The 20,421-nt window shown below is 41.3% G+C and overlaps 1 protein-coding gene, 1 long non-coding RNA gene and 1 pseudogene across 10 annotated transcripts in view; 2 read left to right on the top strand and 1 right to left on the bottom strand.

Annotated features, from left to right (window-relative positions):
* Positions 1-552: 552 nt before the first annotated feature.
* Positions 553-18,807, bottom strand: LOC147364202 (uncharacterized). 7 transcript variants are annotated; one of them, XR_015134213.1, is made up of 4 exons: positions 18,450-18,602; positions 18,044-18,099; positions 2,487-2,566; positions 553-725 (listed from the first exon to the last, which is right to left on the bottom strand). It is a non-coding gene; the product is annotated as an uncharacterized LOC147364202 (long non-coding RNA). The 7 variants fall into 7 exon arrangements; XR_015134212.1 differs by having other exon boundaries at positions 18,438-18,513; XR_015134215.1 differs by lacking the exon at positions 18,450-18,602 and adding an exon at positions 7,255-7,359 and having other exon boundaries at positions 18,044-18,149.
* Positions 14,873-16,026, top strand: LOC147364203 (28S ribosomal RNA; annotated as a pseudogene).
* A 74-nt stretch (positions 18,808-18,881) lies between the features above and the next one.
* The window catches only part of WDR89 (WD repeat domain 89), a 79,255-nt gene continuing 77,715 nt past the window's right edge, over positions 18,882-20,421 (top strand). For all 3 annotated transcript variants that reach the window (XM_086320360.1, XM_086320361.1, XM_086320362.1), the window contains exon 1: positions 18,882-18,957. The gene's annotated coding sequence lies outside the window, so the exon portion shown is untranslated. The remainder of the gene's footprint in view (positions 18,958-20,421) is intronic.

Genomic DNA, 20,421 nt, shown 5'->3' on the forward strand with positions numbered 1-20,421 from the left:
TGTTTTTATATTACCATCAGCTAATACCTCAATCCATTATGGCCACTAAGGCAAAATTCATTTGCTAGAAAAGTGGATAGAAATCTGTATTTAAAATTATTTCTTTTGGGTTGCACTGGGTATTCACTGCTGTGTGCAGGCTTTCTCTAGTTGTGGCAGGCAGAGGCTATTCTTTCATTGCAGTGAATGGGCCTCTCATTGCAGTGGCTTCTCTTGTTGAGCACAGGCTCTGGGTGCACGGGCTTTAGTAGCTCTGGAGTGCAGGCTCAGTAGTTGAGACTTGTAGGCTCTGGAGCAGGGGCTCAGTAGTTGTGGTGTACAGGCTTAGCTGCTCCACAGAACATGTAATCTTCCCAGACCAGGGATTAGACACATGTCCCCTGCACTGGAAGCTGGTACAGTTGTACCACCAGGGAAGTCCCAAATAGTCTTCCTTTGAGTTTCTAATTATTTTGGCTGACTTGTTAGATCTCACTTAAAAAACTGTCATTTTTATCACATGTTTTGGATAAGAAGAGGTTGTCCTGAAAGGAGGAAAAATCTAGTCCTTCCTTTTGGTTATTGTTTTTGCTTTTATTATTGATCTTTTTGTCTTGTCTTCTTTGCATAACTGTTTTAACATCAAATATTTTACTATCTCATGTCAGTTTCTCAAGAAGCAGAGTCTGAGGTAAGGATTCTTGTGCCAGTGAATTTTGGAGAAACTGAGGGATGTCAGATGAAACCTGTAAGGCAGTGCAGGAAACAGAACAGCTCAGGGAAAGGGGCTCGGCAAAGATGTGGGTTTACCTGAAGTTTATCCTCAATTTGATCAAAAAAGCTCCAGTGCATGGATGGCACCATGGAGTTGTGTGTGTCACCTCCAAGAAGGGAGGCAAGACTTTTATATCCCCTTATCATTGAGTCATTGGCTATAGGCCACCTGGAGTTGGGGGTTAGAGGTTGGTGGTAATTTCTAATCTCCCTGATTAGGTAACTCCCATCATTTAAGAACAAGCCTGCCAAGCAGAAGGGTATAGCTATGAGCTGTTAGCAGCCAAGAGTCATATGAAGAATGCAATGACCAGTAAGGAGGATCTTGGCAGGGTACCAATATCCATTTTGTGAGATTAGTTTAGTTAAAACTAGGTGTCACGATTGGTAACTCCTTTACTTTACTACTGTACAATGTGTCACAATGTCCTGAAAAGGAATAATAAACACAAGAGGGTGACAGTTGTGGAATTCCTGCTTGTGTTGGTGGATACCCACTACCTTATGTGACCATCTGACCTTCCAACTGAGTAATGATGAAAGTGATATTCCACAGATGAATAAAAATTAACCTATTTTCAGACAAAAAAGAGACAAATACAAGTTCTAATATTTTTTTTCTGAACCTCAGTAAGTCACCTTGCAAACTCTACCTTGGAGATCACTGTACCAGACTCTAATGCCCAGGCTGATAAAAAAAGGACATGAGACCTATGAAATACGTGATAGAAAAAGCTGGTACTCTGCGTCCTTTCACCGCCTCTTTCAGTGTCTTTTTTCTTATGTGTATGCCCTGTCCTATGTTTGCCTGCTGTTTTCATACTGTCTATCTTCAGGCTTGCCAGAAACTCTCATTCTCAGCACAGCCTTTCTTTCTTTTTATTTTAGCACAGCCTTTCTAAATAAAAAGTTTCTATACATAAAAACAACAACAACGATCCAACAAGGAAATGAGCATGAAATAGTTCACTGAAATGTAAACACACTTATAGATATTTCATGGAGATCAAGTTTGGCAGTACCAATCAAAATGTAAAATGCATATCCTTTGACCCAAAAATTGTTTCTAATTTATGCAAAAGATATACTTGTGTATGTGCATAAAGAGGCATGAACAAGGATATATGCATCTGTGGATTTGCAAATATGTAAAACAGAGCAACTCTTCTTACTACTCTTTCATTTTGGAAAATATATTTTTCGTAAAATATTATTTATATTACCATGTAATGTGTTTAATGATACTGTTACTTAAAATAAGTAAATATTTTAAAATTTTAATTTCAAATATAGTATAGATGTCAATGAATAATGGACATACACAAAAACTTTTGGGGGTCCTAGATAATTGTTAAGAGTATAGAGAGGTCCTGAGACCAAAATGTTTGAGAACTGTCTAGAAGGTCTAGAACTGTCTAGAGAATGTTGTCTTCATCCACCTTTCCTCTCTCCTCTCTCCTTCAGCATTATCATATTCCTTCTAGTACACAGAGATTTGTGTTATTCCCTCTACTTGAAGAGATGGAACTCTGTATTCACTACAGTACCCAGCAGTGCTTTGCATGTAATGGAAGTTCAATGAGTATTTTTCCAATAAGTATTTGCAGAATTAAAAAACGAATGTTGGTCTCCCATATTTCTTCTAAACCTGCTCTCCTTTTCAAATTTATCTTTATTTGACTCTGTTTTTCATTATAGGTAGCCATTGACTTATCTCTCTTTCCTTTCATTACCTTCTCAGATTAAAAGCTTCTCAGCAAGCTCTTCACTTCTCTTTTCACTTCAGCAAGCTCCATGCCAAGTGTGGTGACTTCTATGGGTGACAACGTGAAAAGAAATTAGGCCAGGAATTCAGTCTTGCCTCTTGCTGACTAATATACCAAGCTTCCTTGGGTATTGGTAGTGATATATTATTCTTGCTCAAGAGCCTGCAGAATCTGTTTACCAGCTCAGGTGTAAGCACCTTTGTTTGTGTTTATGCTCACAACTTTATCCCACTTACCAACCTTATCTCCCATGAATTCAGAACATACCCTCTCTCTTCAGACAGGCTTCCACATGCTCTCTCCCAATGACAGATGTTTTGTACTGGCTAATCTCACTGCCTAGCTAGATATTACTTATATTTTAACCCATTTAGTTTCCATGCTGCTGCTGCTAAGTAGCTTCAGTCGTTACCGACTCTGTGCGACCCCATAGACGGCAGCCCACCAGGGATTCTCCAGGCAAAAACACTGGAGTGGGTTGCCATTTCCTTCTCCAATGCATGAAAGTGAAAAGTGAAAGTGAAGTCACTCAGTCGTGTCCAGCTCCTAGCAACCCCATGGACTGCAGCCTATCAGGCTCCTCCATCCATGGGATTTGCCAGGCAAGAGTACTCTCCATCAAATCTGCAAATACCTTCTTTTCTTCATATATCATCATAGTAAACATGTACCTTGCCAAGTGCCAAGCTCTGGACTAGACACTGGTGACAAAAGTCAAATTAAACACAATCCCCGTATCCAACAGGGAAGACTGACATGATCATAATAAATACTATGTTCTAAGCATGTGTGTGTTGTAAAATGTGTTATCTCATGTAATGCTCAACACAAGCCTATTATGTCATTTGCCTTACTTCTTACTTTCTTGTCTAAGAAATGAAGGAAGTGGATGCTAAATGGATGTGTCACTTGTTCTGTCATGTATCCAGCAAGTGCTAGAGTCTTCGACTCCCAGCATTGGAGTTTTTAGTTATTATCTTATACTTCCTGAGTGAAACAGAATCAGAGTGTTAAGGGCAAAGTGGTTGGGGAGCAAGGAAGAAAAAGCCTTTTTTTCTGGGAGGAACGGTTGGGTAGGAACTGTAAGAGAGGGTTACATGGTGTCCTTCCATATGGTCACAAAGAGCCCAAACACACAAACAAGCATCACCAAGGGCACGAAGCTATGAATGAGGCACCGACTTGGGCAAGTTGTTGCTACTTCTCTTAGATTCTCATAGAATAGGTCACTGTCTATACTTTCAGTCACACTTCAAACTCACTGAAGTGAGTTTATTTTTTATGCATCTGTTTCTACCATTAGACAGTGCAGTGAGGATGAGGAAGGTATCATATTCATCTTTTTATACTTTTTATATGTATTGCTCACAGTAGGTGCTCAATACATGCTCTTAAAGGAGTGAGTGACTGGAGTGCAGGATGTGTAAGGCTGGGGAGAAAGGGGTGGTAAATGAAATCAGAAGGTAGGTGGAGCTTGATTTTAAAAAGCATGCTCTGGAATTTAAGGCTTATTTGTAGGTAAAAGGAAGCATGGAAGCAAAGAAGGTTTTTTGTTAACAGTACATACACTTTCCCAAAGTAATGCAAGTCTATAGTTTTAAAAAGACATAGTACTGCCATAAAAAAGAATGAAATAATGCCATTTGCAGTAACGTGCGTGGACCTAGAGATTATCATAGCAAATGAAGTAAGTCAGAGAAAGATAAATACGTATTACTTACAGAGTCTAAAAAAACGATACTGATGAACTTATTTACAAAACAGAAATATACATAGACATTGAAAACAAACTTATGTTTACCAAAGGGAAAAAGAGGGGAGGGATAAACTAGGATTAACAGATATACATGATTATATATAAAACTTATCTATAAACAGAAAGGACCCACTGTATAGCACAGAGAACTATATTCAATATCCTGTAATAACCTATATGGAAAAGAATCTGAAAAAGAATATGTGCTATATATAATATGTATATATTGTATATATATAATTGAATCACTTTATTGTACACCTAGAACACTGCAAATAAACTACAATTAAAAAAAAAAGAATAGTACTAAAACAAGAAATAGTACTAAAACTCTTTTACAACTAAAAGAGTAGTTCCCTGCTCTTCTCCCAGTCCTGTTCACTAGGCAAATAGCCTCAATTCTTGTTTACTCGAATTTACAGCCATATTTCTAATCAGTGTTCTTAAATGGCTATTTTTAAAATTAATTTTAGACACTGACTTCCCAGCATGGTGGATAAGGACTCTTTCTGCCATGGTCTACTCCCTCATTATTGTGAATGCATGTTCACCCTGCATCAGCTCAGTTCAGCTGCTTAGTCGTGTCAGACTCTCTGCAACCCCATGAACTGCAGCACGCCAGGCCTCCCTGTCCATCACCAACTCCCAGAGTTCACCCAAACCCATGTCCATTGAGTCAGTGATGCCATCCAACCATCACATCCTCTGTCATCCTCCTTCTCTTCCTGCCCTCAATCCTTCCCAGCATCAGGGTCTTTTCAAATGAGTCACCTCTTCACATCAGGTGGCCAAAGTATTGGAGTCTCATAGTACTTGTCATTAGCTGAAATTACACTATGTACTTTTAATATAAATTATACTTCTAGTGTCTTCCCACCGGAAAGTAAACTGTGTGAAGACAGGCACCTTATTTTAGCACTACAATTCCAGGAGGTAAAATATACCGAGTACATAACAGGTGATCTATAATATTTGTTAAATGAATTAATCAACTCATATTAAGGAGAAATATTTTCTAAATAAAGCACATTTTTTGTAAATTCCTGGCCATAATAGGTGTAGTTCTTATATTGCTTTTGCAGAGTGGTTTCCATTTCTCACTTTTTATTCTCCAGTTTCCTAACTATGCCCAGAGGCCTCTTTGTACAGAAGAAAGGATCATAATGGCAAACATTTCATGTTATAGTCATTTACCTCTATCTTACCATCTACCTACTTAAAGATCAGACAAAACTTTGATGTCCTTGCTTTTCCTTATCTCTTTTATCTGTGTGTGTGTGTGTGTGTATGTGTATAGGGGGCAAGGCTGTGCTTGGACTTTGCTGCTTGGGCTTTTCTCTAGTTCCAGCAAGTGGGGCCAGTGTCCAGTTATAGTGCATGGGCTTCTCATTGTGGTGGCTTCTCTTGTTGCAGAGCATGGGCTCTAGGGCACTCAGGTTTTGGTAGTTGAGGCACCGGGCTCAGTAGTTGCGGCTCCCAGGCTCTAGAGCACAGACTCATTAGTTGTGCTCTAGACTTACTTGCTCCCCGGCATGTGGGATCTTTCTGGATCAGGGGTTGAACCTGTATCTCCTACATTGGCAGGCAGATTCTTCACCACTGAGGCACCAGGTAAGCCCACTCTTCCTTATCTTAGCTGATCAAATAGGCAGTCAAGGCATTTACAAAGAGGGAGATTTGTTTTCTCCTGCACAGAGCACTCTCTCAGAGGTGGGGGACAAAAAAAATAATTTAGGTCACTTAGTCTTGGTATTTATAACTTTGAAAGAAACCATTTGCTTCCTTTCACTGTTCATGCTGCTCTGCTGCTGCTGCTAAGTCGCTTCAGTCGTGTCCGACTCTGTGTGACCCCATAGACGGCAGCCCATCAGGCTCCACCGTCCCTGGGATTCTCCAGGCAAGAACACTGGAGTGGGTTGCCATTTCCTTCTCCAATGCATGAAAGGGAAAAGTGAAAGTGAAGTCGCTTAGTCGTTCCCAACTCTTAGCAACCCCATGGACTGGAGCCTACCAGGCTCCTCCATCCATGGGATTTTCCAGGCAAGAGTACTGGAGTGGGGTGCCATTGCCTTCTCCGCATGCTGCTCTAAGTATAGTCAAATACATGTTTTGAAATATGTATTTTCTTAGTATGGAAGATTTATAGGAAAAATTAATACTTGCTACAAGTTTAAGTGGGAAATAATTACCAAAGTCATCAGTTTTGTAGTACAACCAACAACTACCATGCTACTGTTCAGCTTCTAAGTTGTGTCCAACTCTGCAACCCCATGGACTGCAGCATGCCAGGCTCCTCTGTTCTCCACTATCTATTGGAGTTTGCTCAAATTCATGTACTCTGAGTTGGTGATGCTATCTAACCATCTCATCCTCTGCCGCCCCCTTCTCCTTTGCCTTCAATCTTTCTCAACATCAGGGTCTTCTCCAATGAATAAGCTCTTTGAACCAGGTGGCTGACGTATTGGAGCTTCAACATAAGTTCTTCCAATGAATCTTCAGGATTGATTTCCTTTAGCACTGACTGCTTTGATCTCCTTGCTGTCCAAAAGACTGTTAAAGAGTCTTCTCCAGCATCACAGTTTGAAGGCATTACTTCTTTGGTTAGCTTTCTCTATGGTCCAACTCTCATATCTGCATGACTACAGGAAAAACCATAGCTTTAATTATATGCAAAAGGAAAGACATACCCATTTGAATGCAGAGTTCCAAATAATAGTAAGGAGAGATAAGAAAACCTTCCTCAGTGATCAGTGCAAAGAAATAGAGGAAAATAATAAAATGGGAAAGATTAGAGATCCCTTCAAGAAAATCAGAGATACCAAGGGAACAATTCATGCAAAGATGGGCTCAATAAGGGACAGATATGGTATGGACCTAACAGAAGCAGAAGATATTAAGAAGAGGTGGCAAGAATACACAGAAGAACTGTACAAAAAAGATCTTCACAACCCAGATAATCATGATGGTGTGATTACTCACCTAGAGCCAGAAATCCTGGAATGTGAAGTCAAGTAGGCCTTAGGAAGCATCACTATGAACAAAGCTAGTGGAGGTGATGGAATTCCAGTTGAGCTATTTCAAATCCTAAAAGATGATGCTGTGTAAGTGCTGCACTCAATATGCCAGCAAATTGGGAAAACTCAGCAGTGGCCACGGGACTGGAAAAGGTCAGTTTTCATTCCAATCCCTAAGAAAGGCAATGCCAAAGAATGCTCAAACTACCACACAATTGCACTCATCTCACATGTTAGTAAAGTAATGCTCAAAATTCTCCAAGTCAGGCTTCAGCAATACGTGAACCATGAACTTCCTGATGTTCAAGCTGGTTTTAGAAAAGGCAGAGGAACCAGAGATCAAATTGCCAACATCCGCTGGATCATGGAAAAAGCAAGAGAATTCCAGAAAAACATCTGCTGCTGCTGCTGCTGCTAAGTCACTTCTGTTGTGTCCGACTCTATGTGACCCTATAGACGGCAGCCCACCAGGCTCCCCCATCCCTGGGATTCTCCAGGCAAGAACACTGGAGTGGGTTGCCATTTCCTTCTCCAATGCATGAAAGTGAAAAGTGAAAGGGAAATTGCTCAGTCGTGTCTGATTCTTCGAGACCCCATGGACTGCAGCCCACCAGGCTCCTACATCCATGGGATTTGCTAGGCAAGAGTATTGGAGTGGGGTGCCATCGCCGTCTCTGAGAAAAACATCTATATCTGCTTTATTGACTATGCCAAAGCCTTTGACTGTGTGGATCACAATCAACTGTGGAAAATTCTGAAAGAGATGAGAATTCCAGACCACCTGACCTGCCTCTTGAGAAATCTGTACGCAAGTCAGGAAGCAAGTTTGAACTGGACATGGAACAACAGACTGGTTCCAAATCAGGAAAGCAGTACATCAAGGCTGTATACTGTCACCCTGCTTATTTAACTTATATGCAGGGTACATCATGAAAAACACTAGGCTGGAGGAAGCACAAGCTGGAATCAAGACTGCTGGGAGAAATATCAATAACCTCAGATATGCAGATCAGAGATCAGATCATATCAGTCGCTCAGTCATGTCCGACTCTTTTCGACCCCATGAATCACAGCACGCCAGGCCTCCCTGTCCATCACCAACTCCCGGAGTTCACTGAGACTCATGTCCATCGAGTCAGTGATAGCATCCAGCCATCTCATCCTCTGTCGTCCCCTTCTCCTCTTGCCCCCAATCCCTCCCAGCATCAGATATGCAGATGACACCACCCTAATGGCAGGAAGTGAAGAGGAACTACAGAGCCTCTTGATGAAAGTGAAAGAGGAGAGTGAAAACATTGGCTTAAAGCTCAACATTCAGAAAACGAAGATCATGGCATCTGGTCCCATCACTTCATGGTAAATAGATGGGGAAACAGTGGAAACAGTGGCTGACTTTATTTTTTGGGGCTCTAAAATCACTGCAGATGGTGACTGCAGCCATGAAATTAAAAGACGCTTACTGCTTGGAAGAAAACTTATGACCAACCTAGAGAGCATATTAATAAGCAGAGACATTACTTTGCCAACAAACGTCCATCTAGTCAAGGCTATGGTTTTTCCAGTAGTCATGTATGGATGTGAGAGTTGGACTATAAAGAAAGCTGAGTGCCGAAGAATTGATGCTTTTGAACTGTGGTGTTGGAGAAGACTCTTGAGAGTCCCTTGGACTGCAAGGAGATCCAGCCAGTCCATCCTAAAGGAGATCAGTCCTGGGTGTTCATTGGAAGGACTGATGTTGAAGCTGAAACTCCAATACTTTGGCCTCCTGATGCGAAGAACTGACTCATTTGAAAAGACCATGATGCTGGGAAAGACTGAGGGCAGAAGAAGGGGATGACAGAGGATGAGATGGTTGGATGGTATCACTGACTCAATGGACATGAGTTTGAGTAAACTTCGGGAGTTGGTGATGGACAGGGAGGCCTGGCGTGCTACAGTCCATGGGGTTGCAAGGAGTCGGACACGACTGAGCGACTGAACTGAACTGAACTGACTATATGGACCTTTGTTGGCAAAGTGATGTCTCTGTTTTTTAATACAGAGGTTTGTCATAGCTGTCTACGTTTGCCATACATAGCTTTCCCTCCAAGGAGCAAGCATCTTCTAATTTCATGGTTGCAATCACCATCTGCAGTGATTTTGGAGCCCAAGTAAATAAAGTCTGTCACTGTTTCCACTTTTCCCCTTTCTAGTTGCCATGAAGTGATGGGACCAGATGCCATAGTCTTTCATTTTTTTAATGTTGAATTTTAAGCCAGCTTTTTTACTCTCCTCTTTCACTCTCATCAAGAGGCTCATTAGTTCCCCTTCAGCTTCTGCCATTAGAGTGGTATTGTCTGCATATCTGAGGTTGTTGATATTTCTCCCAGTGATCTTGATTCCAACAGCCTGACATTTTGCAAAATGTACTCTGCATATAAGTTAAATAAGCAGAGTGACAATATACAGCCTTGTCGTATTCCTTTCCCAATCTTGAACTAGTCAGTTGTTCCATGTCTGGTTCTAACTGTTGCTTCTTGACTCATATACAGGTTTCTCAGGAGACAGGTAAGGTAGTTTGGTACTCCCATCTCTTTTAAGAATTTTCCAGTTTCCCAAAGAAAGGCAATGCCAAAGAATGTTCCAAGTACCGTGCAACTGTGTCATTTCACATGCTAGGAAGGTTATGTTTAAAATCCTTCACGCTAGGCTTTCACTGTATGTGAACCAAGAACTTCCAGATGTACAAGCTGGGTTTAGAAAAGGCAGAGAAACCAGAAATCAAATTGCTAACATTCGTTGGATCATGTAGAAAGCAAAGGACTCCAGAAAAACATATACTTCTGCTTAAATGACTACATTAAACCTTTGACTGTGTGGATCACAATTACCCTGAATGGATTTTCAATTTGGGAATTTAAGGGTGAGAAAATAGTAATTAATTAGATTAATATATTCATGACTGAGACTTTATTTAATGTTCCTTTCCTCTTTTAACCTTTCACTTCATTAGCCTGAGAGCAATCATCTGTAATCATTTATAATCATCTGATTACAAACTGATGACTCTCAAGTCAAGCTTCTGACTCTCACTGTGACTCTGTATTTTATCACCATCATCACAACGTATTTGCTCAAAGGAAAGAAAACTTGATTTTGCTTCAATGTGATATTATTGCTCAGATATTAAGATGCTGGCCATCATGATGAGATCCATCTTTACAATTCTTTGCACAACTTAGGATTTTGTGTCATCTGGTATGGAAATTTATTTATTGTAATACACTGCTTAGAAAACTAAATCCAACTTCCTACTAAATATTTTTCTAGGATAGTGATGAGAGAGAATCAAACTATATGTAAATCCAAAAATGGGAAGACAATGAGTGGAGTTACCAGTGGTATTTGAGTCTGAGAACCAAAAGTTCCAGAAATCTTTCAAAAGAAAACAGATGGTGTTCATATTTCTTTTACAGCTCAGATGAATAATTTTGTATTATACCATCATATAAACCAATTGGAAATCACATGAAAAAAAGAAAAATCCTAATGAGTCTGTATTTCACATAGCTTCATATCAATTGTCTCTTTATTACTGCACTCTACTCTGCCTGTAACTTGGATCTACTTCATCATTTAAACTTTGATTCCACTTCATGGCTGTTGTATAATCCTAGTGTTATCATTACATTTTTTTTTTCAAGGATAATTTTTAACAACTAAAGGGCTCAGCAAACATCTTTTTTTATCATCCTTCCTAGAATCACTCAGAGCAACTGGTATAAATGGACCAAGTGCTGGAATTTGAACCAGAGGCTCCTGAACACCTGTACTGTGGCAAGCACTGTGGGGAGGGCTTTATTTACATTGTGTTTATTTTCATAATCTCATTGAAAGGAATATATTGTCACCTGATGAATAATTTGAAGTTTAGAGAGATTAAATAACTTCTTCAAAATCATACAGTTTTGAGTAATAGTCCTTATTAAAATATTTGCTTATTTTAGTTACATTTGGTGGGGGAGTCATCATTTAGAGATACAAAGAATCCTATCTACAAATGAAATGACTTGCTTATAAATAATCTAATAGGAGATGTGGTGGGAAAGTGGGTGAGAGCATAGATATAAGTTTAGCCATCAGTTAAGTTGGTTGATAGGGTCATATACATAATGGTTCATGATACCATTTTTTTCTACTTTTGTATAAGATGGAACTTTCCCACACTGAAGTTTTTAAAAGTAGCCTGGAATGTAGAACTACAATAAAAAAGAAAGTGTAAAGGTGTAGCTGGACCACAAAGAAGGCTGAGCGCTGAAGAATTGATGCTTTTAAATTGTGGTGCTGGAGGAGACTCTTGAGAGTCCCTTGGACTGCAAGGAAATCAAACCACTCAATTCTAAAAGAAATCAACCTTGAATATTCATTGGAAGAACTGATGCTGAAGCTGAAGCTCCAATACTTTGCCCCACTAATGTGAAGAGCCAGCTCACCGGAAAAGACCCTGATGCTGGGAAAGATGGAGGACAGGAGGAGATAGGGGCAACAGAGGATGAGATGGTTGGATGGCATGACTGACTCAATGGACATGACTTTGAGCAAACTCTGGGAGACAGTGAAGGGTACTGCAGTTCATGGGGTCACAAAGAGTTGACAGACACAACTTAGCAACTGAACAACAACAAATCTGTAGTAGTGTTCACCTTAGCAATTCAAGAACTCTTTCAGCTGTATCCTTTTAGAGCTGATCTGGAGGAAGAGCCCTGGATCAACTTTAACGTGCATGGGTAAATGAGTACTTCCATAACTTATTTAATAAAGAAGTGATGAGAATTCCCTGGAAGTCCAGTGGTTAGTACTTGGCACTTTCACTGCTGGCCTAGGTTCAATCTCTGGTTGGGAAACTAAGATCCTGCAAGCCTGGCAACACAGTCAAAAAAGAAAAAAAATTTTTTTTCAAAGTAATTATTAAGATCCTAAGCTGCTCCTGTTGATCCTAACCACACCTCTATAATAAACTATGGTCCTAATTCTTAGTTAAATAGAAGACCCAAGGACCAACCGTTTGTCAAATACTCTAGTCTTTCTTTCTTCTCCTCTTGACTCCATTTAGTGTGCTATTTTACTATTTGTTCATTCTTTTTAACTTCAAAGTAGCAGGAAGAGAACAAACAGCTTAAACCATTCAATTCACCACCTTTGAGCAGCTCTGTGGAGAGGTTTTCTGGAGGTAGGTGGTGTTTTGGGTCAATATAATTATCAGTTGCAGTACCAGTTCTGCCTCTTCTTCAACTCTCAGCTGTCTAAAGGGGTTATAGGAAAGTCCATCTTAAAACTGAAGGAATTAAAATACTGTCACTATCTTGAAAAATCCGCACGGTGACTGGAGTAAACCAATTGGCACCTGTTACAGGATGTTCTAGCCACCTCTCCACCCTGTGGCTTCAACGGCAATGTTGTTGACATTTTCAAAAGGTCCAGAGCGGGTAGCTTGCCAGGAAGTCCTTCTCATACAGAGGCAGACATGCCTACAGGTGGGCCTTTATACTGAGAAACCTCTGTGATTCAAGAGTTGGGCAACATATTCCTGATGCTAGGGAATCAAGCCAAAGGCTTCAAATGTAGGCTGTCAGGCCAACATCTCAAGGAATAGCCAAAGAGGCAGAAAGTTAGAGAAACAGGCTGGAATGGAGTTTGAAGGTAGAGCCATTCCTTTTAGACGCATTTTACCAGAGAGTGGAAATGGAATTGGTTTGTACATCCTGTGTGCTTATACTAACCCTCTTCCCAAAATACAAGTCACAATGTCAAATATAGTTTCCGGGAATGAGCTGCAAGCCTGAACCCCAACTCTCAAAGATCTGAAGTTCTTTATCTGTGTGCTGCCATGAAGGTATTTTGTAGATGTAATTACTGTTCATTATCAGTAGACTTTAAATAAAGGTTATCCTAGATAATCTGGCCAGGCCCAATTCACTTAGCTGAAGGGCTTTCAGAGCAGAACCGAGGTTACTAGGAAGAAATTCTGCCTGTGGATTGCAACTTCAGCGCATGCCTGAGAGTTCCAGACTCCTTCTCCTGACACACTGCTCTACAGATTTCAGATTCGTCTTCTAGCCAGCCCCACAATTGTCTAAGTCAATTCCTTGCAAAAAAAAAAAATCCTTAATTTATATCTCTGACTGGTTCTGTTTCTCTCATTGAGCCTTGGTACAGTGATTGAGCCTGAATATTTCCAAATAGTATTATGTGTAATTCAGACTTCACATTTTAACAATAGCAAACAAAAATATTTTTGTGCATATATACCAGTCATAGATTTTATTTTCTTGGGTTCCAAAGTCACTGGTGATGGTGACTGCAGCCATGAAGTTAAAAGATGCTTGCTCCTTGGAAGGAAAGCTATAACAAGCCTAGAAAGTGTGTTAAAAAGCAGAGACACCATTTTGCCAACAGAAGTCCATACAGTCAAAGCTATGGTTTTTCCAGTAGTCAGCACAGATGTGAGAGTTGGACCATAAAGAAGGCTGAGCCCAAGAATTGATGTTTTCAAACTGTGGTGCTGGAGAATACTCTTGACAGTCACTTAGACTACAAGGAGATCAAACCAGTCATTCCTAAAGAAAATCAACCTTGAATATTCATTTGAAGGACGGAAGCTGAAGCTAAAGCTCCTATACTTTGACCACCTGATACAAAGAGCCAACTCATTGGAAAAGATCCTGATGCTGGGCAAGATTGAAGGCAAAAGAAGAAGGGGGCAGCAGAGCATGAGATGGTTAGATAGCATCACCAACTCAACGGACATGAATCTGAGCAAACTCCAGGAGATAGTGGAGGACAGAGGAGCCTGGCATGCCACAATCCACGGAGCCACAAAGAGTTGGACATGACTTAGTGACTAAATAACAACAGGAGTGAGAGTATGTGTGGAGTGTATGTATATGTGTGCTCTTTTGACTAGGCTTGACCTTCAGCCCCGTGTCCTTCCTTGCAGTGTTCAAGAATCCTATAGCAAGAATCTTGCTAAGGCAGTTAAACCAGAATCACCCTCTCTCAATATCTGATTGAGTGCCTCATCCTTCATTATCCCCCGGGTGATGTCCAATTATACCTACCAACTTTTAGTAAGAACTGTTGAGTAATGTAGCAATAATCCCCCCTAACCCTGATATTTCCTCATAGTAAACTTCCACCCACTGCCCCCCTATCCCCTGACTATAAATTCCTGCTTTCCCTGTTGGACTCAGAATTGACTCTAATCTCTCTCCCTTTTTACAGAACCCTACCACAGTACCTACCTTGAAGAAAGTCCGCCTTACCTTCTTAAAAAGTGTCATGAATAACTTTTTTCTTTAACACTTCAGACTTTTTTGATCATATATTTCTCAATAATTTTTTTTTACCACTCATACATATGTAAACATATTTATATATATGTGATTAGGTTTCAAAGTTTATCCTGCTATATCATGTTCACAATTTTAAAAAATACCTATATATATATATACACACACACATATATATAAAGAAAAGTGTTATAAGATTCCCACTGTCCCTACCTACTATCCAGTGAAACCACAGCCAAGGGAACGGGCTTGGCCGAATCAGCAGGGAGAGAAAACCCTGTTGAGACTGATTCTAGTCTAGCACGGTGAAGAGAAATGAGAGGTGTAGGATAAGTGGGAGGCCCCCGGCACCCCACCACCCCTGTGTCTGCGAGGGAGTGGGGTGGGGTGCACCGGCCTTGCAGGCCACCAGTGAAATATTCTGATCATTTTTTCACTGACCGAGTGAGGTGCAGGGGCGGGGAGAGGGGGGTGTGTGGCAGTGGCAAGCTCATTTCTGGCACCAAGTGCCCCGCCAGGGCCAGTGCCAGGTGGGGAGTTTGACTGAGGAGTTTGACTGCAAATGGTGTCCTAAGGCGAGCTCAGGGAGAACAGAAACCTCCCATGGAGCAGAAGAGCAAGAACTCGCTTGATCTTGATTTTCAGTACGAATACAGACCGTGAAAGCGGGTCTTCACAATCCTTCTGACCTTTGGGGTTTTAAGCAGGAGGTGTCAGAAAAGTTACCACAGGAATAATTGGCTTGTGGTGGCCAAGTGTTCATATAGTGATGTTTTTGATCCTTTGATGTCAGCTCTTTCTATCATTTTGAAGCAGAATTCACCAAGCGTTGGGATGTTGACCCACTAATTGGGAACGTGAGCTGGGACTAGACTGTGGTGAGACAGATTAGTTTTACCCTACTGATGATGTGTTGTTGCCATGGTAATCCTGCTCGGTAGGAGGAACTGCGGGTTCAGACATTTGGTGTATGTGCTTGGCTGAGGAGTCAATGGGTCAAAGCTACCATCTGTGGGATTATGACTGAATGCCTCCAAGTCAGAATCCCATCCAGGCAGAATGATATGGCAGCCCTGGGAATCCTTGGTTGGCCTTGGACAGCCAGTCCCCTGCCATCCCTGCCAGCGGCCTGCCACCCACGTCCCTCTATGCACAGCATGGCATGCCCTGCTGCGTGCTGGGACCAGGTCATACATTAGGACCGGATCTGGTGCAGAAAGCCTTTCGTCCTAAGACAGGGGGCACAGCCAGAAAGATGGCTACCCCCTCGCCTGTCACCACCACAGGTTTGTGGGGAACCTGGTGCTTAACCATTGGTAAATGACCTGCTTCTGGGTTGGGGTTTCATAGGCAGCAGAGCAGCTCCCTTGCTATGATCTATTGAAAGTCAGTCCTGGACACAAGGGTTTGAAAAAAGGAAAAAAGCAAAAAACATTTTTTAAAAGTGTTGATATTAAAAAGTAAACACAGGAACTTTCCCGGGTGGTCCAGTGGCTGGGACTCCACGCTCCTGGTGCAGGGGGCCCAGTTTGACCTGGTCAGGGCAATAGATCCCGTGTGCTGCAACTAAAAGGTCCCTCCTGTCATGACTAAGACCCGGGGCAGCCAAATAAATAAACAAGTAAATAGTTTCAAAAAGTAAACACAACCAGGGATTGTAATATTCGTTTCCTGTATCTCAAAAGTCATCTTGCATTTCTCTCACTTTGAGGTCATTTCTTAAAACTATTTCCCAACAGATGGTGTACAAAGATGATTCCTGGGTTAAAGGGAAGTAGTGGTGACTGCTGCAATTTCTGTTTTTAAATTCTGAGTTAAAAAAAAAAACAAAACTATTCAAGATGTTTCCCTTTAAATGGAATACTTTGAGTGCTTCCGAAATACTCCAAAAGAGCAAACTTAGGACAGTTAATACAGATCAGCCAAATGTGCCCAGGATTCAGTTATTCAGTTGATTTGTCACTCTGCTGAACCATGCTAATCATAGTAGCAGTCTTGATATCTGCAATTTTTATTCTTAGTAATACAAATTTAATTAATATCCCAAATGGATCACTGATTTAAAATAGGGGCAAAAGAAAAATATTTTCAGAATGTTAGTTAATGGAAGGCATTAAAACTAACAAATTTACATTTTTGTCTGATGGTGATTTTCATACCAATATATTTCACTGAGTACATGATATCAAATATTTAAAGGAGAAATATAGTGGTGGTTACACTGTTTGGCTCTTTATGTAGAATTATAGAGAAAAAAAAACACTTATGTTTCTCATGTTTCATTTACAAAGAAAACCTGAGACCTTCTGTCATCATTTACAAGACACAAAAAATTGTAAAACCAATTATTCCAAGCATTAGTCATAACAGCAGTTTCTGCTTCGCTTAAATCCTCTAAATTGTCCTTAATTTTTTGTCCAGCAACAAGCCCTGTTTTTTTCTTACACACATGAATGTTTGTATTACATATTAAATAGAAAAAAAAATGTTGTAAAGGGCCACTCAGAAAAACTTTTGGTATTTATAGATTTTCACTTTTCTTAAACACAAAGCAATGAAATATTACTAAATGTGCTCACAGACGTGAAAGAAGTTCATGATTCAATAAAACCAAGGAAGTGAAGTGAAGTGAAGTCACTCAGTCCTATTCGACTCTTTGTGACCCCATGGACTGTAGCCTACCACGCTCCTCCATCCATGGGATTTTCCAGGCAGGAGTACTGGAGTGGGTTGCCATTTCCTTTGCCAGAGGATCTTCCCGACCCAGGAATCAAACCCGGGTCTCCCACTTGTAGGCAGATGCTCTACCACCTGAGCCACCAGAGGAAGTCCTAAAACCAAGGAAACTGCCTTAAACCAGCATGTTTCCAATAAGACTGAAAACAGACTTCATAATACAATGTTTAATAATATATAGTGTGTGTGTGCCTCCTGAAATTGGTCATGTTTGACATTTTAACTACAGCATTATTTTCCTATCAACACAGTAGCCAATTCTGCTTTTTATCATATCAACACCTGATTTACGTAAACAGACGAAAAAGTATATATAACTGTCAAGTTTAAAGCACTTTTCAAATATTGTCGAGTGAACACGAACATGAAAATCAAATACCATTTTGCTGTAAAAGCAAAAAAACCAAGACTTTTACTATCTACTTTGTATGTTAATCACGAACATCTAGCAGAGGGCTTCGCTGGTGGCTCAGTGGTAAAGAATCAGCCTGCAATGCAGGAGACTCGGGTTCGATCCCTGGAAGAGGCCATGGCAACCCACCCCAGTATTCTTGCCAGGAGAATCCCATGGACAGAGGAGCCTGGCGGGTTATATAGTCCATAGCGTCGCAAAGAGTCAGACACGACTGAAGCATCTAAGCAGCATCAGCAGAGGCACAGTAGTGAAATGGTTTAAATACTAGTATTTACCTTTACATACATGAAGACCTTCTAGTTTTCCTAAGTGTCCTTTGGCTTTAATACTGCTGATAAGCGAAAGGATAAGAAAGCACAACGGAAAACAAGAAAACCACAGTAACTATCAGCGGTTGTTAACATGGAGAAGCAGCAACAACAATCACATTCAAAGCTATGGGACATATGCGTCCAGGACCACAAATCCCAGGATTGCCTGGGGTGGACGCGGAGCTACGTTCAAATTGATAACTTTTTCAGCCAATGACACAGGCAAGTCAAAGACCGCGAAAAGGCCAGACTCCTCTGCGTTCCAAAACTGAAGTCATTATTTTAAAGTTCTGAGTGTATATGGGTGTTTCAGGGCCCGATTCGAAGTACTCAGTATTTCTCACCCTCAGAAACTTACTGGTCAACGTACCGTCTACCCGAGTCTGGCTCGGTGGTAGTTCTAGCGTCTAAACGCTGAAAGGAACTCACGTCACCTTCTGTCAACGGAAGTACCCAGTCGCCCAAGAAAGAGGCGGAACTCACTTTCTTCTTGCCCTTTCTCGGACAAGGCGCCGGGAAACTTACGCCTTCGTTACAACCAATGAGTCACTAAAACTTTCGTTAACGTAACGTACTTCCGTAACCTAAAGGGCGATGTTGCCCGTCCCTATACGGAAGCTGGGTCTACGTCTGCGCAGATGCCTAGTGTTCTTCCAATCCGGAAAGAGGCCAACTCCCGGCGTTTCTCCTCACCTCCTCACCCACCTCTTTCCCCTCCCCTGGGCAATGGCCCGCCTCTCTGCTGTTGACCAATCCTCTGCGGGTTCCTTTGCCAGTTTATCCAATCAGAGAGTTGGGGGGTGGAGTTCCGGTCGTCCGCTCGGCTCCGAGTCTGTGCTCGAGTCCGTTCCCGCACCAGTCGTGGGCGTCCTGGTCAGGTATATTTTCCAGGCCTGGGGTGGTTAAGGTTCCTGGGATGGGCAGCTATCTTGACGGTCGGCGACAGTGCCAGTTGACTCTAGAAAACCGAAGTCGCTGAGCCTGTAGCACTAGGGGCAGAAGGAAATTAGGGGAGGCGGTGAGAGGTAGCCACGTGTTGGGACTTCTGGTGCAGTGATCCGAGTCATACCCATGCTGTCACTGCTCCGCCGATCTTCTGAGGGTTAGGTTGGTGTCGCCGAAGCCGTCCTGTTTGGGTAAAAACTAAGCGCCTGTTTGTCAAGTGTTCAAGGAGGGGTAGCTGGGACCTATTTTTCCCCTACCCGCACTCCCTCCTCTCGCATTCTTTCCTACCCACCTCCTGGGTTGGTTAATTTTCGGGATCAGAAAAGCAGATTCTCCTTTGGGAAGAGAGGTCCTGGAGTATGTAGTACGAACTGTGAGACTAGCTGCTCTGATAAGCGCTTTACGTGTATTATGTCATTTAATCCACACAGCAACACCTAGAAGGGTAGATACTCATTTTCATGCGGAGAAACACATTACTCGGCTATATGTTCTCTTCAGCTTCTTTCTGACCACTTGCATATGACATTCGGTTTCTATGCACGTAAAATTAAAATATGGTATTGCTTGTAAAATGTTGATCTTGTTTTCTTTTCTAACTTGAAGTTATTTTAGAAGTTAATACAACATACCTAGACATTGCTGTTGTCGAGGTAAAATAATCTAGTAGAAAGACATAGGAGTAGGAGCCATTTACTAACCTTTAACTGGGCAAGTCACCCTCTCAGCTGCTGCTTTTTCCACTACAGAATTGAATTCAGTACCAGACTTGCCTGCTTCCTAGAGCTGTGAGGATCAAATGAGATAATGAATATAAATTATTGATGTTAACTACATAGGACTCTTTCTGCTTTTCAGTTTCTTTACTGTAGAAGCTAGACTACCTTTAACATGCAATATATAATATACTTAAAATATTATACACACACACACATACAGTGGATAACATGCAGCCTATTACCACTTGAGTTGAAATACCTCTTAAGCCTATGTGGCCCACTTAGCTGCTTATCCAGGGTTCAGGATCTTATTCCCTATGAATGCAGAAGTGGTACTTGTCTGGTTTGTATTCTTATCTTACACTGCTGTAGACAGCATAAAGCAAAAATAGTTCAGCTCGTTTAACTGCTTTTCTGAGTTCTGATTACTTCTGGAGACTCTGAGAGGAAGTCCCATTTCTTTGGTTTTTTTCAGCTTCTAGAGGCCACTTGTATTTCTTGACTTGTGGCTCCTGTGTATTAAAAGCACATCTCTGAAATCTGTGTTTCCATGATCTTATTACCCTCTGCCTTCCTCTTAATGGGGCATTTCTGTTTACAAATAGGTCCCACCTAGATCAGTCAGTTCAGTCACTCAGTCATGTCCAACTCTTTGCAACCCCATGGACTGCAGCACAC

This window comes from Bos grunniens, chromosome 10 (assembly GCF_055505025.1).
Source record: "Bos grunniens cultivar Pamir isolate PY7600 chromosome 10, Bosgru_T2T1.0, whole genome shotgun sequence".
NCBI lineage: Eukaryota > Metazoa > Chordata > Mammalia > Artiodactyla > Bovidae > Bos > Bos grunniens.